A 27,296-nucleotide genomic window follows, 5' to 3' on the forward strand; every position below is an offset into this window, starting at 1 on the left:
TCGCAATAATATTCTAATTTAAATGGAGAAAGTATAACTTTAGCCTTTGATTTCAAGGATATAGTGAGTAAAGCTTATATCACTGGATCAACTTCATTTGTAAACACCTTTTTTTTTTTTTTTTTTGTCAAAATGAAGAAGATTTGGGCCTTGAATTAATGACCTTTCTGATCTAATCGGTAATCACATGCGATGTGAGAATAAATAAAAGAACAAAAGGAGCAAGATCTTTGGTGAGGGGCACTCCAGATTTACCTCAATCTCTCCCAAATAATATACGACCAACCTAAACAAGTTAAAAGGGAAAATCCCACTACGTTACGTTTTCCACCACCACCGACCGTAAATAAGCTATATATTATCTTCGTTTGTTAAATATATATATATATATATATATAAAATGATGTTTCAACAAAAATAAGTGAATTTTATCATTTAAAGTTTTTAAATTTAATGTAAATTTGAAAAGTAGAGGATATTTTGGTCAAAACCTCTTTTTGTCTGGAACCTGGATAGATAGATAGATATATATATATAGAGAGAGAGAGAGAGAGGAGAATTTTACGATGTAGACAATTCGGATGCGGACTACACTCAAAGACGATGCTTTTTGGATGATAACATCGGTTTTGCTGTATACAGTACACATCAAAGCCGATGCTATCATTTGAAAAACATCGACTTTAAATATGGTTTACATCCAGATCGTTCCCATTATAAAAAAGATTATATATATATACACACACTAAAATAACAAACAAAAAGGAAGAATGACCCCAAAAATAAAAGGAAAAAAAAAAGAAGAAGGAAAAAAGACACAGAAAAGGAAGTGGCAAAAAGTCAAGATTAGCAGTACATGCGGAGCCCAACAAATTCACAGCAACACATAAATAGAAAATATTTGGTTGGTCCCCAAACATGAATAATGGTTAATTAAGCAATTAATATCCAAACTCATATTTTTATTTGGCTTAACATGTCCGCTAATATACAACAAAAATCTAATACTTTCTATCAAAAAAAACAAAAATCTAATACAATAATAATTGCTATAAAAGTTAACCCTTGTATTTATATCCAGCATCATTAATTTGATTTTAATCACAAATAATGCCTCATTTATACCTCAAGATTAATTTGAACATGGCGGTCAATTGGTCAAAAAAATGTGATTCGTACTAGTCACAGTGCAAACATCATGAAAATGGCCGCTTTCATCTTGCCCTTATGAGTTTCCTCTTTTCTAATGTAGTTTAAAACACTTAATAGGGATTAATTGAGGACCTAAGTTGCAATGATCGCGTACTACATAATACTGGGTTTGCTTTACAATGAAGCGATTAGAAACCTATATTTTACTTCTTTTAACATTAGCTATGGTCAAATTGGGCATCTGAAACTATAGATGAAGACTATTCTATCATAAATTACTCTTTAATTAATTAAAGTAATTGTAGTAAAATTCAATATGGATCTGCAATTTTACTTTACAAAGTTAAAACCAATAGTTAGAGCTTTTAAATAATTGGATTTTATATTGGAAACTCATGAGGATGCAAATTAACTATCATATTTTGAGTCCAGGAGGAAATTGATGGAAGGTGTTTTTGAAAAAAAAGGGAATAAATTAATAACACTGGAATGTAATGTTCAACATTTGATAATTAATTTCTCCAAATACAACAATAAGTTAATAATAATAATAATAATAATAATAATAGTAATAATGATAATAATGGAAATATGATATTACAATTATCAGATTATTCTAATATAAATCTCACTTTATTTATATATATATATATATATATATATATTAACACAAAACAAACTAGATAAAGTGTGGAACATTAAATTGCACTTTTTTTGCATTAATTTTTCCGTTGGGTTGAGTTAAATTAATCACATAACTTCATAAATTTTTTATCGTTGGCTCAATTTTTACTGTATGAATTGATAAATTTTTTTTGGTAAATGTATAAATTAATTGATATTTTGTTTCCCAGTATTGTCATGGAATTGCATGTTCAAGGACTGCTTAGCCCAAACCCATTGAAATTAGATTAGAGCTGAGTTGGAATATAATAAACCATCTAGTTACAACTTATAATTAAGAATATGAAATTGAAGAAAACGACTTTTCAAAGTTTTCATCAGAATTTTCTTATTTTTTGGTCTAAAATCATAAATTCACAAAAGTAAAGGAATTGGTGGCCACTCTCAATATTTTGGCCCCTGAATCACCACCATGTGATGTGAGGAGGTGGAGATTTATCAATTTCTATTTAAGAATTTTGGTGTCTCTGTTTTGTAAGGTGGAGATTTTTAATTTCCTATTTTCCGTTGAAAGCTTTCTTGTATTATCAGCTAAGGAATGAAAGTCCAAAATCCAAATGGATTTACGCCTGATGGTGGTGGTGGCCCACCTGATTTAGTCTCCACCATCCGCACTTCGCTTTAAGAACATGCTGTACGTCATGGTCCCATGCTCTAGCTACAAACTCCTCAGGGTATATCTGATTTTGAATAATATATATATATATATATATAAATGATGACATTGGGAACAAAATGGGTGTGAAATGACCAATAAAAAGTTTTTTTTTTTTTTTTAAAAAAAATGATCACTTTGCGTCTTCCTTGGTGGGGAATGTATTTGGTTATGAAATGAAGGGGGTAAAGTTACTCCCCAATCTATCAATACAAATTGAATTATTTCTTATTTTTTTGAGTAGTCTTTTTTTTTTTTTTTTAAAAAAATAAAAATATTTTTTTAATGGATCTCATCAGTCTAAAAGATTTAAGAACAATAGACCATTAACATCTATAACTGTTAATAATTCTTCTTGGAACCATATAACACTCAGTCCATTATTGCATGGTTAGTCCATTATTGCATGGTTGTTCCAATCTCTTTCCCGCACAATATATGACAACATGTGAAATCCACTTCAAAATGTAAAATGGAGCTACTAAGACTCAAACCCACGATTTTTGCAAATAGATGTGATTGAATAGCCTGTTCATAGACGTTATTCTTTCTTACTTTATTTATTTAGTCATGGTACTCCATAAATATATATATATATATTACTTGTTCTATAATAATGAATGTATTAGCGACTACTTTATTAGCATACATTTCAGAGCTTTTTTTTTCATTATTTAATTTATTTTATTTGCTTGTTAATGGAGGAGTTGTCACTTTCATTTGTCTAATTCAAAGCTATTTTACTTTATGCATCAAAACTATTCAAATTATTTATGGTTCTACGTAAAGAAAATGATGGATCGAAAGGCAAAAAACAAAAAAAACATAGGCACTTTTTTTATTTTAACGAATGCCAAGTTCAACCCAACTTTTTAATTTTTCCGCTAAGACCAAGTTCAACCCCCTTGGTCTTTATCAATGTACAATGAAACACTTTTAACATTCGTAACGATGGGACAGGTGTCCATTCAACTTCTCTGCAACCCCCATCAAAGTAGGCAAAGAATAAGTAGTACATAATCAAAAATTTCAATTCATCAGTCGCACTGAAATCGTAATGAAGGGACAGGTGTCCATTCAACTTTGTTGCTTTTGCCTTTTTTTAATTTATTTGAGGCTCTCAACCAATTGAGCCAAGGAGATATCAGGTTCATTAATGCTGTTTAATAAAAATTTTATAGTTAAAAGAAAAAAGCATTATTATTATTTTTTTTTTGGGTGAAATAAAAGCATTATCTTTTAATCCTGGGCCAAATAAGACTTAGAAATTAAAATAAATCTGCGAAGGACAGAAGTTATAAGTTTTTGTCATCAGATTGTTCTCTGCCTTTTGAAACATAACTTTCAAACTAAAGGCTGAAAATGTTTAGGCAAAAAGATAACGCAACGCATGGGGACCAAAATGTGAAAGGCTTGATAAATAATCGATGAAACTTCCTTCTTCTGTTTTTTTTTAACCTTTAAAATTGTTTTATTGGGTTTATCTCTTGGCACTTAACACTAAGAATAGCATTTTGGTTTACTTTTGGGAAGGGACTGATGGGTTGTAACTTTTGGCATAAGGTTTAAATTGAATATTTGATCAATTCCCCAAACACAATGACAAAAGTTTCTTAAGCTTAAGGATCTTTTTAACCCAATATAAATTATTAGTTAAACAGTAAAAAAATGTTACTACTCATATATATATATATATATGTATATATGAAATCTGTAGAGAATAATACAAGAAATAATAGAGTTTTTATATGCAAAACGTAGATATTCTTATATAGAAAAGAATAAAAATTGTCATGTTCACCCAAAAAAAAAAAAAAAGAAAAAGAAAAACAATGGTAACAATGTTGACCAAGCAAAATAACCACTTTGTTAATCTTTTATAATGACATGAAAATGGCTATTTTAATTTATTTAACTAATAAATGGAAACAAAAGTAGTACGCGCATTAAAAAAAAAAAAGAAAGGGTATAAAAAAAAGAAAACAAAAGAAATAGAAGTGGTTTTTTCACTCTCCTTTTTTTTTTTTTTTCCTCTTTTTTCTTTTTTTGTTTTTTTGTTTTGTTTTTGGGACTTCATGAAGTAGCAGCGTTTGATTGGTTACTAATTGCAAGTGGGTATGTGTTACCAGCCAAAGACAGATTTACGAGAGATGGGAATCTTTTTTTTTTTCTTTTCCCTTCCTTGAATGGCAGAGGTTGATTGGCTGCTAAATGCAAGTGGGCATGTGGAAGGAGACCAATTATGTTTTAGCAATTTACCAGCTCACTTAGTACCACTTCAAGTAATTTTATGCCATATGTAAGAAATGCCATGTCATACCTGTTCATCAGTTCAATTAATTTTCTTTTTGGAAAATGTAAAACTTTTGCACGCGCTTTACTACTTCTTTCTTCCATCCGTATGGCTCCTACAGCTAACATTTTTTATAGATCTCTCTTCCACTCCTGGTCAATTTCTTAAGAAATTGAAGAACACCAAATTGTTATGGGCTTATGGTAATGGTAGGTTTTTGAAGAACAAACAAACTAAGAAAATACAAGATTCAACCAAAGGTTCCAAAAACAAAGATCAAATGAAAAGGACAAAAAAGAAAGCGGATTTTTTTTTCTCTAAATCTGAGAGGCCAAAAAACTAATACAGATTGGGTGTCGCCATGGCTTCAAACAACCTTAGCTTCACTAGATCTGAACCTCAACCAAACCCTTTCTTTTTGGTTTTTTTTTTTTAAATTTTTTTTTTAAATATAAACTTTAAAAGAGCCAAAAAAAAAAAATGAAGAACAAAGAATATAGAGAAATACACAGAGAGATAGAGAGAGTTAAGCTGTGAAGCTTCATAAAAACAAAAAATGGTAATACACACATAGAAAAGTAAAGCGTTTTTTTATGGGAAAAAAAAAAGACAAAAAATCAAACAAAGGCATGTCAAAGAAGATTAATAATACTATTTTTTTTATTTTTTTTTAACTTTTAATTCTTTTAAAGGATTTGCTGCTTAAGCTGAAATGTGCAGATAAATGGATCTGTAAGCCCTGGAAGGGCAGGGCGAGGAAGATAAACCAGGGCATGCAAAAAGATTTCATCCTTAAAAATATAATTAAGATGATAATGAAATAATAAATTGATCCGATACGGTATTTTTAACACATGGCATGAAATGGGTTGGAGTGGTACCGGCTGACCTGGTACCACCGCTGCATGCAAGATTTTCTCCTCTCTAAGAGAGATGCTACACTATAAAATCTCCCCCACACAAGCCCAGTAGTTCCCCCATCATCATCACACAAGCCCAAACCCACAAGAGACAGCGTCGGAGCTAAAGCCAGACGGCCGGAAAGAGATGGCTGAGACGACCGAGAAGGTGGCGTCGGCGAAATCGTCGGAAAAATCGGAGACTGAGCGGCAGCCAAGGCATAAACCAAAAGCTGCAACTGTAATTCCCGCAAAGAGAAGATTAGTCAAGACTTTGATGCTTCATTCTATTCTCCAACTCGGCGGTGTTTCTGACCACTCTCATCCTCCATCTCCATCTGGAGCCTCCAATGGCAGCTTGAAGACCACCCACATATACCCATATCCAACCTAGCAACCATATCTATGATGTTATAGTACTATATAATAAAGTTTTGCCAGGTGGGAGATCATTATGGTCATATGGTGATCAAATGGTTGTCTCCTCCATTACAGCAAAACTTATTATATCTCTATATAGGAGTGTTATGGGAGGCAAAATTGAACTGCTATTGTGGATAAAATTGAATACCACACGGTGATGGGTAATAATTATTCACAAAGCCATATTTGTATAAATCGTGCAATCTAAAAATTATGAGTAATAATCTAAAAATTATGAATAATTGTCGTTCACCAAATGATAGGTGATTGTCTACAACAATATTTTCATATATATATATATATATATATGTATATATATATATATTTACATGAGTCTTGAGCCTAGCTAGGCAGATAGAACATGAATATTTTCTTAGAAGGGCTCGTGTGTGTTTAGCTTTTGTCATATTCTCATATATGCATATATACGTATATATATCGGTCCAATTTTTATTTTTTATTTTTTATTTTTTTGTGAATAGGGTCCAATTTTGTTTGGATGTATGTAATGAGTTTCGATGAATTACATTTCTTTTTTCCTGCTTATTCCGTGGAATGCAAAGCTTAGTCCAATAACTAATCCCCTATACTCCAATCACATAACCGACCCATATTCTGCCAAACCCGATCCATATCCGATCTTATCTTTATACATATATATATATATATATATTTATGGAATTTTATAAGTATAATTTTTTTTTTAAAGAGGTTTGATTTAATTAAATTTGTTTTATTATCATATTTCGTAAAAATGTCTCGGGTGTTTCATCTCTTGCAAGAAATTGCCTTTTTCTTTTCTTTTTTATTTTCATTCGTGTACATCAATTAAATTTAATCAGGAAATTTTTCAGACTTGTTTAATTAAACATGTCTTCGATGAGACTTCGGAAACGTTTTTTTTTTTTTTTTTTTTGGGTAATGGAAAACATTTGCTGGTTGGACTGTGGAGATGTTATATTTTTTATTTTTTATTTTTGGTTAAGATCACAATACAAAAAAAAAAAAAAAAAGTTATTTTTGGTTAAGATCACACTACAAAAAAAAAAAAATATATATATATATATATATATAACATCTCCACGGTCCAACCAGCAAATGTTTTCCATTACCCAAAAAAAAAAAAAAAAAAAAAAAGGCATGTTTCCGAAATCTCACCCAAGACATGTTTGATTAAACTACAAAAAAAAGAAAAAAAGAAAAAAAAAAGTATATATATATTAATGTGACAAATAGATAAGATCACACTTCAATTGAGGATTGGTAGTGGTTGTATTTTATTTTTCTTTCTTTTGTTAAGGATAAGCTCTCTTTTTTTTTTAATTAGAAAAAACATTTTAAGATGTTTCTCCAAATAGATAAAAGAAAAAGGGAAAAATAAAAAAGTAGGAATTTTCAAAGTTTCGCTATCCTTTTTACTTATTTAATCCCATTTATTTTGACAAATTAAAATTCCCTACTTTAACATCTAATAAATCTCACAAACACGGTTGAGAGTGGAAAATTGTGATTAAACATTTAAAAACTTTGGTATATCATTCGGCTAATTGTTGGAACATCTTTTGAAGGAATTAATGGATGCCGGAAATATCTCGGAAGCTTCCCTTCTAAATTTTAGGGAAGGCTTTCGTTAATAAATTTCATGGAAGGTTAGCACCTAGTAGGGATGTTCGAAAGAATTTTTGTTTTCAATGTTTGATTCTAAGAAATATATAAGCAACAAACGTTGGAAATGTGGGATCCCTCCCGCCTCTCATTGTGATCTTTTGAAATTTCAATCTACTCCTTTAAGTTATTATTTTTGTGTGTGGCGTATGGTGAAGGTTACTTACTAATTCACGAGTGACTTTGCTGGAATTGAGCCACACAAAAAAAGATACCAGTTCTGACTTCAATAATCTATATCTAGTCTATTATTCAATTTAATTGGACTTTCTTCTATTTTTTATTATCATTTTTTATTTTATAAAACCTTCTTTAAGTTTAAACTTATTGTTTATAAAAAAAGAATAATGTCATATTTATATATATATATATATATATAGATATAGATATATATTTTGTTGTGGAGAAGAAAAAAATGGTTGGTCGAACAAGGTAATTACTGTAGCTTTTTTTTTTTAAAAAAATTTTCAGTAAACAAAATTTAACTGACATAAATTTGGAAGAAAATTTCCACTGCTTGAGGAGGAAAAATCAAATAAAAAACTAAATTCCATCTAATAAATTCCACAGTCTAAATTAACAATAATAGGAAAGCAAATGGAGCTATTCTAAACCGCAAACGCAGTAAATTTATATTAAAAAAGTGTATAATAAATCATCAAATCACTTGTCAATTTGGTCAAAGTACCAGGACAAACTAGAATTGCGTCCAAAAAGAAATAAAGTAATCAAAGAAAGGGGATATAAAAGGCACACACATTCCTTATTACATATATATATATATATATATATATATGTATAAAACAGAGATTTCTTATCTGTAAGCTTACATATTAATTTAGAATTCAGACCATGTTTATTTATTTAATAAAATAATAATGAAATTGGTAAAGAAAGCCTGAAGCTTAGCTCGCAAGGGTATTAAATAATATAAATAATACAACGTCATCAACTATCGAGTGCATGTGGGTGTTTAACTATTGGACAATGAAAGCCTCCGGGAAAAAAATAAAAAAGAAAAATAAAAAGGAAATAGATAACCAGGTCCTTCCTTTTCTTTTTCCTTTTTTAAGTGCCAGACGGTATAGTAGTATAATATAACCAGTTCCACAGGATCACGATCCAAGTGCACCCGGAGGAAAAAAACCCAAACCCACAGGAGAGAGAAATGGTGGTAATTATTAACCAAAACCAAGACGGTACAGAGATAGCGGAGGTGGTGGAGATGGAGGTGAACATGGTTCGAACGAAAGCTGCAGCGACTGTAATTCCGGCAAAGCGAAGGTCAGTGAAGACTTTGATGCTTCATTCTATTCTCCGACTTATCGCCGGAGCTATTAATTTCCTGCAGGCTCACAAGGCCCAAGGCAATAATGGCAACTTCAACACCAATCGCATATACCCATATCCACCATAGACGACGACGTCGTACGACGACTCCTCTGTCTTTGAGCGGTACGTGCCGGTTGGATCCATGGTTCTTAAAAGTAAAGCGCTGCTAGCTAACTCGTTTGTATTTCGCAACTTTCATTTTATAGTTTGACAAATTTTGTTAATGTTGCTTTTGGGTAATTATATTAATTTTCATGTTTCCTAGTCAGTACTCTGTACTAAGAAAGCTCGATTTTATTGTCATATATATATATATATATATATGGTCCAAATTCCAAAATCTCGGCCTTTACTGGTTTTGATGTTTATATAATATATAAGTACTTTTCTTTTCCCGGAATAGTATATTCTAAAAAAAGAAAAAAAAAGAATATTTGATGGAAAGCTTGGTTCAAACCCATTAAGTAGCTGACCAAGTAGGAAGACAGAAGAAGAAAATATTCATAAAAACCATGGGGTTGAGTGATCCCAAAACTGCCAAAAAAAAAAATATATATATATATATATGTATATATATGATAACGAAAAAGAAAGAATAAAGGTAACCCTTTCAAAATTAATAATTTATTCTTTGTCTATGGGTTGGTTTATTTTATCATCGTTCGTGGGTCCCAACGATGGTAGGTTACGATCTCACCGACTCTTCGCCGGAAATGAGAATTCGGCTACGATTCTCTGCCGGCGAAAATGGAGTCAAGAATAATACATGCAGAGTAGTGTAGAAACCCATTTATTATCGAACCCACCACCACGGTCTTCATCCCTTTAGGCCTTTTTTGTGTTTTATTTTTTCTTAATTATTATTATTATTTATTATTTTTATCTTAAAAATCTTCTATTTTTGTCAAATTCTGAGTCGTCGGGCCCGTGCAAACCACAACCCAGAGAAGATTTGGCAACCCAAACCGGAGGCTGGAGCTCCATCGGCTCGCTAATAAAACCGCCGTCCGTACTTCCATGGCGTCCCCGTCCTAACGAACGGGAACATGAACCCAATCGGCCTCGAACCTTTCGCCGTGCCGGGCTTTCCGAGATATAATCGGCTTTTAGTCCGCCAATGGCCCATGAATTTTTTGTTTTTTTTTTTTAAGTATTTTCTTTCCCTTTCTTAAAAAAATTTATTTTTTTAATATCGAACAAAAATTAATCTCAAAGGATTTGATACTCATTAAATTTTTACATGTTTCTTTCTTTGATAAATTGGGAAGATGGATTTTGTAGAATAAATTTCTACCAGTAACGTAGTTTTTTTGTTTCTTTACTCCCAGTAAAATTATACGCATGCTTGAATTTTGATTTGAATTGGCCATTGGTTGGTGGGCAATGGGAATGATGGATGTATGCTTTTTATTTTTTTAAGATGAAATGTTTGACGTATGTAGAGCGATAAAGATGGGCCACAAGACCATATTTGCTTATGGAAAACGTTTTAGAGAGTGAGTCTAATATTTTATTTTTATTATTCTTATTTTTTAGAATTTGTTATATATTTTGTGTTTGACTATTGGTGACTTTCATTCATTCTTAATTGTAATGAATGTATTAGTGATGAATCTAGTAAACTTTTTTAGCAGCTCCAAGTTCATTATTTCTTGGCTTTTTCCCAGATATGACAAATTGTTCTTGCTACCTTACATTATGTTTTCTCAGCCTCCTACGGGAATTAAACCATGCATTTTACTCATTCTATTCATTTTATTTATTTACTTATTAGTATTATTATCATTGTTGTTATTACTTATCACTATATTAAGTTTGTTTTAAGTCAAATTGTCTGAAAGAGGAAAATGTATCTGTGCGAGAAGAAAATCAGACCATCCGTTTATATGTGAAGATAAATCGCCTTAGATTCTCTAGGAAAAAAACAAAAACAACAATAAATTGAAGCATTTGCAATAAATCAGACAAACAGTCAAAGAAGGAAAAGAGAAAAAATCAGACCACCCAGATTTTTAACATTTAAACTTGTCATTTACTCTGGAAAGGAAAAAGAAAAATGCTAAATCAGTCACTAAAACCTGGCTGAACAGCATATGAAGAACTGATTATGGTTTAACAGGTTAATGACCTTCAATCTAAATATTCATGATTGTCGCAAATAATTGATGCTAATCATAAATGTCACCGATGCTCATCACCACATTTATCACAGAACACCATCATCAAGCAGTGCCGTTATAAACGCCCATTCTGATTATCAGCAGCAAAAACTTGCTTCTTCTTCTTCTTCTTCTTTTTTTTTTTTTTTTTTTTTTTTTTCCAGTTTCTCTGTCGTCAATCACCTAGTATTTATTGAATTGACGTTTGAAAGGATTCAGACAAACAAGTATCAACATTTTTACATTTTTTGTGGTCAACAATGCTATTATCAACTTACTATATATTGAAGCCGTAAAATTTGGGTGCAAACCCAACAAATGCTACTATAAAACCTGATTATAAAATTATATTTCCATATTTGCCGCAATGAGGGTCTTTTCTGCACGAGAAGAGCAAGGAAACAACATGGAAGAAGAATATGGGTAGAAAGGTGTTGGGCAATAAAGGAAGGAGTTCAGGAGAAGGTTCTGTGTAGGGGAGCAGAAAAAGCAGGCTGAGTCTGAAATAGGAAGATGAACGTTAGGTTATTATGCTCCTCTTGATTAGCAATTAGGTTTAGACATTGTAAATTCTCAATAAATACAATCAGAAGTTCTTGGAACCAAAAATTGGTAACCCTTAAAGCAGATCACAAAATATAGCCAAAAGTTTCTTAAATCATCACCAAACAGAGACAGCAATGAAAACCGTTTATGATGTGTCAATGTATGAAAAGGCCATTAAACATTTAAAAGGATAAAAGGTAAAGGTTATATCAATGTATTTAACAAAAATAATGAGTAATTAAACATGATTAGAAAATCCCTTTACGATTATCCTACAACCCGTCACCTAGTAAAAAACAAAGTGCTGATATAGAAATAGAATCTTGGAGACGTAAATTCTCATTATTACCTATAAGCTGTCAGCTCCCACCACATGATGAAAGATCGTTGACTGCATAGACATCCATTGTTACTCACTCAGATTCAGGTGAACCGCCAGGGACAAGCTGCAATATGCAAAAAGATTTTTAGAACAGCCAAATAAATAATCATTTCCTTGTTTGGCTGCTTGTCCATGAGCACTTATACCAGCAACCGACAAAAATGAGCTTAAAGATGAGAATTTTAATAAAATAATATATTAATCATATTTGGGAGATTGGATCTTTCTATGCAAGCCTTTTATCCATCTTTTCAAAAGAATCCCATGGACAATTCATTCCAAAGTTTTCCATGCAAATCGAATCATACATTATAATTAGGCCAATACTGCTTATGGTTTCAACCGTATAAAAAAAACATGTCTCACTTACAATGGCAATGTTGTTTCCAATCAATAGAATCTGGTCAAGCTTTGTTCTTACAATGGCAATGTTGTTTCCATTCAATAGAATCTGGTCAAGCTTTGTTATCCGTCTTCCTTCAGCAGTGATCTCACTGAAATTGAAATAGAGAAGCAGGTTACCAAACAATCATGAACCCTGAAATACAAGGTTTAACAAATCACAAAACTAGACTTATCATTGTAGTAAAACACGCAGATGATACATATGCAAAAGAAAGTTGAAAGACAAGGGCAATGGCATTGCCAAAGCCAATACAGTTACAGTAAGCAGTACATAATTAAGTAATGATATCTCTTAGAGCCATACAAGAAAAATCAGAAATGTTCATGTTTACCAGTAAAAGAACAAAAACTGTACCATTGCTCAAAACTGGAAAATGATCCCAATGCAAGTAATAAGATACATGCAAAATGTATGACAAGCATAAAACTGATGGGATATAGAAATGGTTATCACTTTTCCATGTTGCTTGAAAGATAGGAAAATATAAACTAAAACATTTGCATGTATCATTTTATACTCATATAGTATCTATAGACCAGCCACTATTTCATTTAAAAGCATTGCATCTGATAACTATCTATCTTATGTAAACACTTCTATAAATCAGATATTGTTCAAATATGAGAAGCTCTAACACATAAGAGATGCTATTTCAAAACCCTCCTTTTAAGTCCACTCCCAAACTAACATAAATATACCTTTCAAACAATCCTCCAATGAGAGCTCGAACTCAAAGAATTTTTGGTAATCATTATTTCAGCTAAAATCGATGCATCCTAAATTTCTAGCATTACATTCTCGTGTCAATAATTCGAGTTACTTCAGAAAGATAACCAGTTTTCTTTTCTAGCAAGATTGAACATAATTTAAGTTGAAATAAGTCAGAAAACAGGGAAGAAAATTGATAGGTAGATCAAATGACGAAAGCAGGGTATGCTGGGGTTTGCAGAATATGATACATAGAGCACGGAAAGTTTGTAGGCGATTGGTACTAAAGTATATATATATATATATATATATATATAGGTAGATAGAGACAAATGCCATGCCACTTGCAAGTCATTACAGCGCCCAAACATCTGCCCCTTCACTTTGATGTTTTTTGTGCTAAATCTAAGAATACACATTCTTGAAGATGAGAAGGAGTCCACTGTAAAGTACGTTGACAATAGAAATTAAAAGATTTAGGGTGTTTGGTTTTTTGAGTTTCTGTTACTCAAATCGTTTAATTTTACAATTATCAAAGCACAGAAAATGAGAGCAAAAATGAGTTCACCCCTAGCATTGATTCGGCATAGAATTCAAAATGTTTTCAAAAAATATATATATATATATATATGTGTGTGTGTGTGTGTAGGTTATATCCATGGAAAGAAGAAATGAAAAGCAACTTGATGTCTTAATTCACACAAAGAAATCTCAGCATTTTCCAATTTAGTCACAAAAATCTTGGTGCCATCAAATATTTCGAGATTTCTCTTCAAAGAGCCTTCAACCCCATCCTGCTCGATGTTCTCTTATTCTCATAATGGTAAATTTAAGCATTATACAAGCATGGAATATAAATAAATAGGAGACCAGCATAGAACCAATTATTTAATCCTACTTTATTTTTCCTTTCTCAAAATTTCCCGGCAACCAAACAGAAGAAGAAAGATAACCCAGAAACAGAAATTCAAATAAATCAATCCCCCAACCTGCATAATCACTAATATAGGAATGAAACTAGCAAAGTTATATATATATATATATAAATAAAAATAAAAACCTTATAAATATGCATTAGGTAATCTGAGCGCAATGTAAGCGAGAGAATCATACTATTCAGTGACGTCTCGAGGAGCATGTTGCGTAAACATCGAATCCCCTAAGAGTGCCGACGGGCTTCTTGTCACCCTTCATTTTGGAACCTATGTAACGGTCAATCAACCCCGCAAAGTTTTCCCCCAAACGAAAACCAAAAAAAAAAAAAAAAATTCGACGTTTTTTCCCGTTTGATTTTTCCCGAGAAAGTGATAGAAAGAGAATGGCAAACCTGAGGAGAATAGCTGTGAAGGATTGTTAGTCATGGATGCAGAAAACTCTGGCCGTGGTACAAGTCGGTTGTCATGGAGATCCTTTCGGCTTCAAATAAGAGCTGCAAAACTTGAAAGTGCGCTAAAATGCTTGGAGGACGAATGTGTCCCTTGCGCTTAAAAGCTTATAGCAGTCTACAAGTGTTTTAAGTTAAAAAAAAAAAAAAAAAAAAAAAAAAAAAAAAAGATATACCAAACAAAAACTTATTCTTTTATTATTCACCATTATGTATAGTCTAAATGCAGTTGTATTTTTAATAGAAAATTTATTTGAGATAGACAAATGTATATAAAAAATAAATAAATAAAAAAACGTCTTAGTTTTCCCTGGGAAAAAATAATTAATAAAGCATTTCACATAAGTCAGAGCAGCCAAAGAATCTATATGTATTACCCGTGGCCTTGACGCTGGCCCCGATTGCCAACCAATGCTTCGCTGATAGACTATTAAGTGGGTCTACAAAATATAGGAGACTTGGGTCCATATTATGTACAAAGATTTTCTTTTTTGTTTTTAAGGTATATTATGTATAAAGTGGGTAAATTAAATGGGTCTACAAACTGAATATACGCAACTTCGGTCCATATTATTTATAAAGATGTTTTAATTCACATATTAGTATGAATATGCTCAAAGGACTCCAAGTTTCATGTGGCCGGTCCTTGAATACGTGCTCCTCTATTTCAAAAATAATAATAACAATAAAAAAAAATAATACATGCTCCTCAATAAAATGCATTATTTTCTTAATATCTTTCTGCACTTATTCCTCTTCCAATTATTACCCAATTTTATTAACAAAATGTAAAACTAAAAAGTAGAGTAATTAAATTATTCATCTTGTACAGGTGTCCAAATATTGTTTTCCAAACAATAAAGGAAAAAGAGAAGTGACAAAGTGACTTCACGCTTTCACGGCCTCAGATAGGACGTGTGAAGGCAGTCAAGACTCAAATCCAATAAATAAAATAAAATCAAAGCCGATATGTATATGGTCACTGGACGACATAAAATCTATATGCTGATTTCAATTGGGTCCGTCAGATTAGATGCTAGCACAGACAGAGCCACAGAGGTCTATGGTTTGACCAAAGAATGACGTAGTGGGGCAAAGGAAATCACATTAATTTTGCAGAATATTCCGTTGGTAAATAAATCAAAGAATGACGTAGTCCAATGTTTTTGGACTTTTCTAATACGTTAAGAGGCTTGAGCTTCACATTTCTCCAATTCCAGTTCTATATGTTATTTTATTTTTAATTTAAAGTTCATGGATTGAAAAGGTACATGAACCTGATTCTGGACGTGGTTGGCTACAAGTTTCATTTGGGTGTATGGGTAAAATAATATACTCTTAGACAACGTCGTTTATCATCAAAATAAAATAATAATAATAATGATAAAAACTACTCTGCACAACGTCCCCTTACAATACTTAATAGTGCAGTAAATGGGGTTATTTCATCAACCACCATCACAAGTATAAAATGCAATAAATATCATATAAAAATAGAAAAAAAAATGTAATCATCAAATTGTATATTGTAGGATATTATTTTCCTTTGATTTTCATTCTCATAGTTCAGTGGATCAAGCAGCATACTCAAATACAAATCAAAGTTATGTCCAAAAAGAAAAACAAAATCAGAATAGAAAAAATTCAAATAGAGAATATGGAAAGTCAAATGAGGATGTATGATAACTTTTTCATTTATAAACATATATATATATATATATATTTGTTAAATTTAAAATTCAGAGAGTATATATTTATTTAATAACACAATGGAACAAATTAAGGACATGAAGTTCGAAAAGAGGCCCTAAGCTTAACTCGCAAGGAAAAAGAAAGAAGGAGAGAAAAAAAAAAAAAAAAGAAGTCATTATTTTTATTATCAAGTGCACCTGGGCATATGTGAAAAAAAATTTACTTTTTTTTTTTTTTTTTGGGTAATAGTCAAAATAAAATAACCTTTTTCAGCATTTATTTGGAGTCCGATTGCCACCAGTGGGTTGGGCCTATCAAATGAAGTTGTGGTGGGTTATCTTTCGGTGTGAGAGGGACCACCTAAATTCCACTAACCCGCGGGTGTTTCTTGTCCCATTGCAGCTGCGTGTTCAGTCAACTGCCCCAAAAAAATTAAAAAAAATTAAAAAAAAAATTCAGTTCAATTAAAGTCTTGTTAATTTAATTTGCATCAAAAAGTTTATTATTGATCAATGCCTAGTTCAATTATGATCTTGTTATTATGATCTTGTTTCTACTTTTTCATATGATATATATTCATATAAAGCCCCCACTACATCAATATTTATGGACTTAGTATTCATACTAAATAAACATTTGGTGAATCTTTGACAAATTCTTACTTTGGATGGAAAGTATATGTTTAATATGGCTTAGACACTAAGAAATTGGGCTGGTGAGATCACTTTCCTCTAACTAAAAAGGCAAAAGTGTAGAAAAACTATTTAACAAATGGTTTCTAGTTGTAGATACAGTTCTGAAGACGATTTTGATGAATCAAAATATATAAAAACAAAATAACTAATGAGGTTCAACAATTGCGTACACGGATGAGAACAGCCATCAAGAGATGAGCAAAATAAAATTCCACTATGAGCACTATACATACACACTCATTAAAAAAATAATAAAAAAAATATAGGATTTTGTGGGAAAAAAAAAAAAAAATCCGTTTAGCTAGTTATACGGTTCATTCACTCTCAAGTACACTTTCCTCTACATCGTATCATATTTACAAGCTATTTTTGTAGTCTAATTGCTGTTGGAAAATATAATATTCATTCATAAAGGGTAAGCTAGAGAAATCACACCCTAATGATTTTTGGGGGTTTAAAATCTGGTTTATAAGTATTAGTTGTGTTCTCTGTTATCTGAATTTTCTTATTGTGACTGTTTTGGTTGGTTTTCTGTAAGAGTATTGTGTTGGTCTATATATGCTCTTTTTCCATTTTCTTATATAACCTTCTCTTCCAATTTGGAGATTGATGTCAAACTGAACTTCATTCAAGGCTATAACCCAAAAAGCAAAAACAAAATCCAAAAAAACAGAACAAAAAAAAATTTCCCTTTGGCAACAACGATGAGAAATTGTGCTTCAAATCCCAATCCTATCCCTGCCACCGTTAACAATTCTGTTACTTTTTTCTTTCACACCCACTTTTTACCTTTCATGCTTTTTCGTTGCAGTCATGCACGGTTTAAGACCTGGTACCACAATCTTCCATTGATGGTGTTTCACTAGTACTTGTTTTATTTCTTACACCTTTTTGTTTTTTTTTTCCTCCCTGAATCCTTATTCTTCTGCCACTGTCGTAATATGTGCATTGACATATTAGTTTTAACTTTTATTTAATATATAAATATTAAATCCCGATCTTTATTAGATTTATTATTATATATATAATCCATGGCAATCCAAAACGGTGTCGTTTCCCTTTAACTTGACAGAAACCTCCCTAGTTCCGGAGTCTCGTATAATATTTAATATGCCAAAGTTCTTAATTTAAAATCTCATTTCAAATCTTTATTTTTTTTTATTTTTTTATTTTTTTAATGAAATATGGGTTTTATAAACCAAAGTAGGCAACAAACCAGCCAGAACAAGAGCTTCACCAAGAGGCCCAAGCCCCCGATTTCGGTACAAAAGAAACAAGGGGAATTTGGCCCAATATCCCTATTTAAATGATTCTAATGAAATCTGCCTTCTATTTTCAAATTTTTTTTTATCTACCCACCTTGTTTTTCAATATATCAATTATACCCTTAACCCATAAATTTTCTGAAAAACACAAAAACACAGAAGCTAGCAGACATGGATCTGGGGTTGCACAAACTGAATCTTCCACAGATTAGAGGGATGCAGTCGGAGAAGAGAGCGTGCGAGGGGGTGAGAGTAGGAAGAAGAAACAAGATGAATATGAAGATGAAGAAGGAGGAGGCCATGCAGAAGAAGAGGAAAGCGTGAGTTTGGGTTTGGAATGGGATTTGGAATATGGGTTATAGTTGGTGTTGATGTTAATGTCCTCCATTATTGCTACTGTGATATTGAGAGATATTGAGAGTTACAGGGAACTCTTCTTCGATGGGTATTCCTATCCTTTTTTTTTTTTTTTTATGCATAGATAAAAAAATATAAAATAGAAATTGAAAATAAATAGAAAACACAGGTGGAGCAGGATTGTTTTTTTTTTTTTTTTTCAATAAGATTGTGTGTGGATTTTGCTGGAAGAAGAAGGGGAAAAAGAGAAAAAAAAAAAAAAAAGCAAAAGTGCAGAGATGGAATACTTTTCGGAAGGATAAAAGAAAAATAAATAATTTTCAGTTTGATAGAGAGTAAAATAGAAAATAAAAAATAAATAAAAAAAATTGAAAAAGAAAAGGATAAATATCGTTGACCCTTCTTTTTATTGGTATTGGGCCACATTCCCCAAGAAACAAGGCAGACAATTGAGAAGCACTGAAAAGCCCAGTTATGATTGTTTGCCACCCATTAACAGACAAAATGGGCCAGGATATTTATCTTCCTGGGGATCCATAGAAACGAGACAGAATTGAACCTTAAAGATAACCTAGGAATGTACAAAAACAAGAGCCAGCAGACCAATGCACAACGCCATTCCCACGCATTTCCCAAATCATCTCTTCTACTAAACAAGAAAACAAATAATGAATTTATGAAATAGGAAACTTGTGTTGAGTTGCCGAGTTAGTCGAGTTCTCTCTACATTGAAATTGAAAGAATATATAAATTTAAATTAAAAAATAGAAAAAAAAAAAAAAAAAGGTAAAGAAACGAGTGATGGATCTGTCGTGCAACGATATATATAAACTAAATGACAACTACTTCAAGAAAACTAGGTTAGTCGTTTGGTCAAGCACAAGCAATGAACTTTTCATAGGAACCCCCTGTCCATGATTTCCCACTTGAGATTTGAGAATGACAAGTCGGGTCGGTCCCAAACTCTTTTTTCTTTTAATTTTTTTTTCTCTCTCTTTTTTTTTTTTTTTTTTTGGATTTATGGGACTTTTTACTTTTGGAACAGCCTCCAAAAGCAAAATTGTGCATATATGCTATTAAAGGTTGGTGTTTGATAAGTTAACAGGTCGTTATTTGAAAAGCCTCCTAAATGACATGGTCTGTTGAAATTTGGAAATTGAACCGTATCAAATTGCACAATTACTCGTTTAGCCTTAAACTGAATAATAATCCTAGACAAGCCAATTCTTTCCTCTAAACTTTTAAAAATCATACAGATCTCAAAATCTATATTTTAATAACACATCTATTTTGATATATATGATTGTTGGATTGTTTATTTATTTTATTTATTTTTGCCCAATCTCAAAGTCTTTGGTACTAGAAAAATAGGCATAGGTGGTGATTGGCTTTCAATTTATACAAGTGTCATTAATTTTTCCATTTAATAATGAATACTGGCTTTATCTAGATCTCATAGATTTGTTTATTGTGATTGATGGGTCCAAAGACCTAGATGACCCTGTTCACAGACAAAAAAATGATTTAGATGAATTATCTGTTATGACTTTATGAGTCACATTCCAAATGTTTTCAAACTTTTCCCTTCATGAGATTCCCAAATTCCAATATGGTTATTCATCAGACAAACTTTTCACTTTATTCCAAAATTCCAATATGATTATCCATCAGAAAATGGAGGAAACATCGCCTTTAATGGACAAAGTCCAAAGTCATGAAATGTCATACAAAAACGTAGATAATTGAAAGCAATAATTTGAAATGATTGTTGAAGGGATTGAGGAGCAAAAGCAGTATCAATTGCAATGATAATCCCAGTCGTATGAATACTAGATTTATTTAATAGAATGGGTTCAAAAAGCTAGTAGATTTTTCTCTGATTCACATTGGGATTAAGTTTTCATCGTTAATTTTTTACATTCATTAAATAAGTAATAAAAGAAAATTTGAATAGGTACATAATTTTGCATTTTACGAGTCAAGGTTAGTCATCAAAACACCTTTTTTTTTTCCTTTTTAAATTTCTAAATTTGATGAAAACAATTTATGGCGATGAACTTCGGGATTTATTACACGTATACATATTATGTGGGGGTGGAACCTTGTGAAAAATGGGTGTAGAGAAAACAACAAAAACAAAAGACTTAGAAAAAGCCTGGCACTCTACTTCTGGTATAAATTTCAATAAGGAGATGCTGATTTTTTTTTTTTTATTATTTATTTTTTTCCATTGCAAACCAAAATCCAGAATTCGGAAGGGAAGGAGGAAAAATTAAACTAAGTTGTAAACTGGTTTATAAAACAATTGTTTGCCTTCAAAAAGGGAGAAAAGAAGTGTCTTTGTTTTACTGTAATTGCCCAAAAATGTCAAGGCAACAGAAACAATCCCGCAGGAAACTTCCTATTTATATATTTATTATTAATTTGGATTAGATGATTATGTCTCAGACATAGCAATCTCATCTAAGTATGAGAAAAATTGGAAATGAATTGGTGTATATGAGATTGGGATAAGCTCCATTAAATCTGATCATTTCCACAACGATAAAGAAGGTGTTGTAGTTTACGTCAACACCTTGTAATTTTGGTCGAAGTAGTCAAAAAGGGTGATAGTGAATGTCCCTAAAAAATAAAAAATAAAAATAAATAATTTTAAAAAAAAGGGTGATAGGTAGTTAGTGGAGCTCTCATAGCTAAAAGTGGGAACAAGGACTTCAGGTCAAATACGTTATCTTTGGATCTTGATTCCTTCTATTTGATGCAGAGAGTGGTTGAAGAATTAAGCTTTCTCTTTCACCTTGTCCATTAATTAAGAGATGTGATACAAGATATACAATGATTCAAGTGGAAAAAACAATGTAAATGTTGTTGATATTTCATTTTTATTTTTTCGCCATTTCAATAATTCATAAAGTTAATTGGCAGCTTTATTACACATGTTTTAGTTTAAAATTTCATTTAGTTGGAAATTAATTAAAAAAAAGTATGTTATTTTTGTTTTATTTAAAAAAAAAAAAGAAGGCAATATTATGTTAGAGATGAAAAAAATTAGCCAAGCTATAAATTGTAATTTTAGTATGAAACAAAATCATTGTATTGAACACAACATATATGTGTGCATATTTTCTGTAGAGGACTTGACGTCTAATTATCAAGCTGCTTTTGTTAATTTGTGTTCAAGAAAAGAATATTCCAACCATGAAACTCCTTTTCCCTTCCGAAACCCAAATGCTTTTTCATTGTGCATTTCGGAGTTGTGATCATTATAAACTCTTGAGCGTTCAACGCGAAGCATTCAGGCGAACAGCATTTAATTCCACTTCAAAGAGGAGAAAAAATAACATGAAAATCCACATTAAATGCTCATTAACATAAGAAAAGAAGATTACCTATTTAGTCATATCATAGAGAAAAGGGAATAAAAAATAAAGATAAAAATTAAATAGAATTAGATTAGAAAGTGCAAGTAGAGGTGGGTAAAATCCAATTCAATCGTTTAACCAATCAATCTAATCTATTTTTAACAGTTTGAATTGGATTTTTATATAAATTGGATTAGATTGGATTCAAAATATCATAAATTGTTTGTATTGGATCGGTTATTGGGTTGGAAATATAAATCCAATCCAATCCAATCCAAACCAACCACATATTATATGACTAAAAAATTATATATTTTCTTCTTTTTCTTCTTCTTTTTTCATTTTTATACATTAATTTTTAATATTTTTTTAACATATCTCCAATTCCTAAATAAAATTGGTGAACTTGTCTAAGTAGATTGACTTATGATTTATCAAAATTTTAAGTTAAAAAAAAAAAGATTTAAGCATTGACTCTTGAGTATTTGAATTTTGATGAATGTATTATTTTATATTATTTGTTCTAACAATTTTAATTTGATTTTGGAGGAGTGAGATATGACTATTAATAGTTATTACTTGATGAAGTGCATGATATATATCAGTTTCTACATTTTCTTCTTTATTTTGCATTGAAGAGTGTGATTTTTTTTATTTTTTTTTAACATTGATGAATGTTGCCAAATATTATAGATTGCAATTTTATATTTTATTCTATGTTGGATTACTCTGATTATATTTTATATTTGGATAACTATAATTTATTATTTATATTTTATATTTAGAAGACTTTTAATTTATATTATATATTTATAAACTAATAAGTTTCAAACCAATTAACCAATCAAAACCAAACTATTCATAAATGATTTGGTTTAATTTCAATTTAAAACTTTAATAGTTTGGATTATATTTTTTATTAAATAAATCAAAAAATATAAATTAAATTATATTTTAATTAAAACTGAACCAATCCAATTCACATTCATCCCTAGCTGCAAATGGTCATATGGGCCGAATATATACAAAATGCCTTTTCCCATTATGAATGCCCCTCTTCCAACCATGAAATCTCATCTCGGGTAAAAGTGGTATTTTTTTTTTTTTTTTAACTTTTTTGGTAATAGGTAGAAATAGTATTATGAGGTACTCCTACAGATTACAGATTACCTATTTCAATAGAACTGGCAACATGTTTCCGTCTTGGGCCTGTGCAGCCGTGCTAGCCTAGGTTGTTACTCGGGATATCCTAATTCGGCACTGATTCGTTGGCACTATGGATTCCGCTCCATGTGTAAACTCGATCCTTGTACCCAACCCTGCTAGAATCACGGGTACCCATATCCCACCCAATAAACTCATATCCCATCACAAAACCGACCCATATTCTATTAAATCCGATCCATATTCAATTTGATTTTTGTTTATCTTGTCCTGTGTGTTTTGTAAGTGTGCGCGTGTATATATCTATATATATATATATATATATATATATATATATATATATTCAAGTTTAAATTACGTCTTTAACTAGGATTTTATTTTTCAATTTTAATTTGGATTATATCGATAATAGTTTAAATTTGAAATTCTAGGATTTTATTAGGATTTAGTTTTATTTTTTTAAATAAAATTTTAGTATATCAATAAATTTGTATTTGATAACTTTTATAAAGATTAATAGCAAAAGATCTAGTATATATATATAGATGGATGTTAGACCATATATATATATATATATATATATAATCAGATTCAAATAAGGTTTTTAATATCAGTATTAATGTCAAGAATTTTTTTTTTCAATTTTTGAATCGCATTGAAAATTATAATTTAAAATTATATTTTTTTTAAAAAATATTTTAATATATCACTAAATTCATATTTATAACTTTTTTAATATTGATCTATGATTAATAAAAGTCTGATTTTCTTTCTATGTATATATAGAAAGACTGTGATAGACTTTCTATAATTAAATTTGTTGTATTATCATATTTCATAAAAATATCTTGGATACTAATTTCTTTCATTTCTTACAAGAACTTTTTTTCCTTTTTTCATTTGTATACATTAATAAAATTTGACTAGGAAACTGTTAAGACTTTTTTTTTTTTTTTTAAACGAAGGAAGCTGTTAGACTTTGGTCTAATTAAATTTGTCTTCGCTAAGACTTGGAAAAATTTGTCTAGGTGGACATGTTTATTATTTATTTATTTAGATCAAGATCGCAATAAAATTCTTATCTGAAAGGAGGAAAGTATAACTTGAGCCTTTGATTTCAAGTATACAGGGAGTAAAGGTTATATCACTCGTTCAACTTCATTTAAACCTTTTGAATTTAATGTGAACTTAAAAAGTTAAAGATATTCTGGTTGGAACCTCCGTGTGAACATATATATATATATATATATATAATGAAATGACAACGAAAAGAAAGAGTTACCCAAAAAAACAAAAAAAAAATTGACAGAGAAAAGGAAGTGACAAAAAGTCCATGATAGTAGTACTTGTGGAGCCCGACAAATTCACAGCAACACATAAATAAAAACATTTGGTTGGTCCCTAAACATGAATAATGGTTAAACAATTAATATGCAAAACTCTATATTTTTATTTGGCTTAACATGTCCGCTAATATATAACAAAAATCCAGTAAAATATTGCTTGCTATAAATGTTAACCCTTGTATTTATATCCAGCATCATTACTTTGATTTTAATCCAAATAATGCCTCATTTATACCTCATGATTAATTTGAACGTGGCGATCAATCGGTAAAAAAAAGAAAAAAGAAAAAAGTGACTCGTATTAGGTACAGTGCAAACATCATGACAATGGTTTTCATCTTTCCCTTATGAGATTCCTCTCTTCTAATATAGTTTAAAACACTTAATTAGGGGTTAATTAAGGACCTAAGCCGCAATGATAGATAATACTGAATTTGGTTATAATGAAGCGGTTAGAAACCTATGTTTTTCTTCTTCTAACATTAGCTAGGGTCAAATTGGCATCTGAAAACTAAAAATGAGGACTATTTTATCATAATTACCCTTTACTTTATTAAAGTAACAGTAGTAAAATTCAATATTGATCTGCAATTTTACTTTACGAAGTTAAAACCAATAGTAGAGCTTTTAAATAATTGGATTTTATATTGGAAACTCATGAGGATACAAATTAACTATCATATTTTGATTCCAAGATGAAATCGATGGAAGGTGTTTTTGAGAAAAATGGGAATAAATTAATAACACTGGAATGTAAGATTCAACATTTGATAATTAATTTCTCCAAATACAAGGATAGAAGGTTAATAATAATAATAACAAAGATAGAAGGTTTATATAAGATTTACACAGACTCCTACCCTTTGCTTGCGTGGCAATCAAACAAGTGCGAATGGGAGATGGTCAAATAGAGAAGACCAAGGTCAAACAAGCCACTTTGATCATTTGCCTCTTTCATGTTACAAGTGGAGAATGAAAGTTGGTTGAAGAATTTATATAAAATGATATGTCTCTTTTGATAGTATATATAATTACTAAAAAAGTTATTATTTGGATTCAAACTTTAATTAAAAATATAAAAAATGGATTTGACAAATGCTTAAAATATAAATAATGAATTGTAAAATTTTTAAACAATAACAAATAAAAATCGTGATAAAATAGAAGATAATGTGGGAAACAAAAAAGAAAAAGAAAGATAACTCCTGTAAGATTTATTTTTTTTAATAATTTTTATTATACCGTATTATTCCTCAAGCTTAGCTTTTTATTCAAAACTGTAATGACAAACATATGATGAAGAACAAAGCTGACACCTCAGCTTAGTTAACATCTCCAACGAAGTTTAAATTCAATTAATTATATTGTTTTGTAAATATGTAAAATTAATTTCATGAATGTGAAAGTAGCGACCAATATGTACCAATCCCATTCTCAATATATATATATATATATATATATATATATATATATAAGTTAAGATCCATAAATAAAACCCCCTTTTTTAGTTAACAATATATATATATATACAATTAAAATCAAATCAAATCTTTAATATTAAAATTAATGTTAGAATTTACTTTTTACATATTTATTAATCATCCGTTCCGACAAGATTTATTTTTTTTAGTAAGCTTTTAATATATTATAAAGTATATATTTTATTTTTTAAAAATTTAAATTCTAACTCTAATCCAAAAATTAATAAAATAAAATTTGATATTATAACTATGAGATCTTTTAATGTAAGCTGACTTTATGTATATATATATATATATATCTAATATAACACAAAACTAATTAGATGAAGTGTGACACAATAAAGTGCAGGTTTTTCTTTTTTTCTTTTTTTTTTTTTTTTTTTTGCTTTAATTTTGCATTGGGTTGAGTTTAATTAATCATATAACTTCATAAAAATTTTCATATTGGCTCAAGTTATACAGTATGAATTGATAAAAATTTTTGGTAAATGTATAAATTAATTGATATTTTGTTTCCCATTATTGCCATGGAATTGCATATTCAAGGAACGCTTAGCCCAAACCCATTGAAATTAGATTAGAGCGGAGTTGGAATATAATAAACCATTTAGTTACAACTTCTAATTAAGAATATGAAATTGAAGAAAATGACATTTCGAAGTTTTCTAATATCATAAATCCATAAACGTAAAGGAATTGGTGGGCCACTCTCACACAAACACTCTCAATATTTTGGCCCCCGAATCATCACCATGTGATGTGAGTAGGTGGCGATTTATCAATTTCTTTTTAAGAAGTTGGGTGTCTCCGTTTTGTAAGGTGGAGATTTTTAATTTCTACTTTCCGTGGAAAAGCTTTCTTATCTTTTCACGCTAAGGAATGAGAGTCCAAAATCAAAATGCGTTTACCTCGTCCTTTTTCAAATGCTCTCTCTGCTTTGGCCTGGTGGTGGGTGGTGGTGGTGGTGGCCCACCTGATTTGCTCTCCACTATCGCCTCTTTGCTTTAAGAACATGATGGAGATTCTCCCATGCTCCAACTATATATATATATATATATATATATATGGGGTTTTGATTGATGGACATATATAGGGAACACAATGGGTGTGAAGTGACCAATAAAGAGTTTTCTTTTTGTTTTTTTGTTTTAAAAATGATTACTTTGTGTATTGCTTTGTGGGGAGTGCATTTGGTTATGAAAGGGGCAAAGTTACTCCTCCACCCATCAATACAACTCGAATTATT

At 30.5% G+C, this 27,296-nt stretch overlaps 1 pseudogene; it reads right to left on the bottom strand.

Moving 5' to 3' along the window:
• Nucleotides 1-11,133: 11,133 nt before the first annotated feature.
• LOC107426675 (sm-like protein LSM5) lies at nt 11,134-14,651 on the bottom strand (annotated as a pseudogene).
• Between the last annotated feature and the right edge of the window lie 12,645 nt (nt 14,652-27,296).

This window comes from Ziziphus jujuba, chromosome 9 (assembly GCF_031755915.1).
Source record: "Ziziphus jujuba cultivar Dongzao chromosome 9, ASM3175591v1".
Classification (NCBI taxonomy): Eukaryota; Viridiplantae; Streptophyta; class Magnoliopsida; order Rosales; family Rhamnaceae; genus Ziziphus; species Ziziphus jujuba.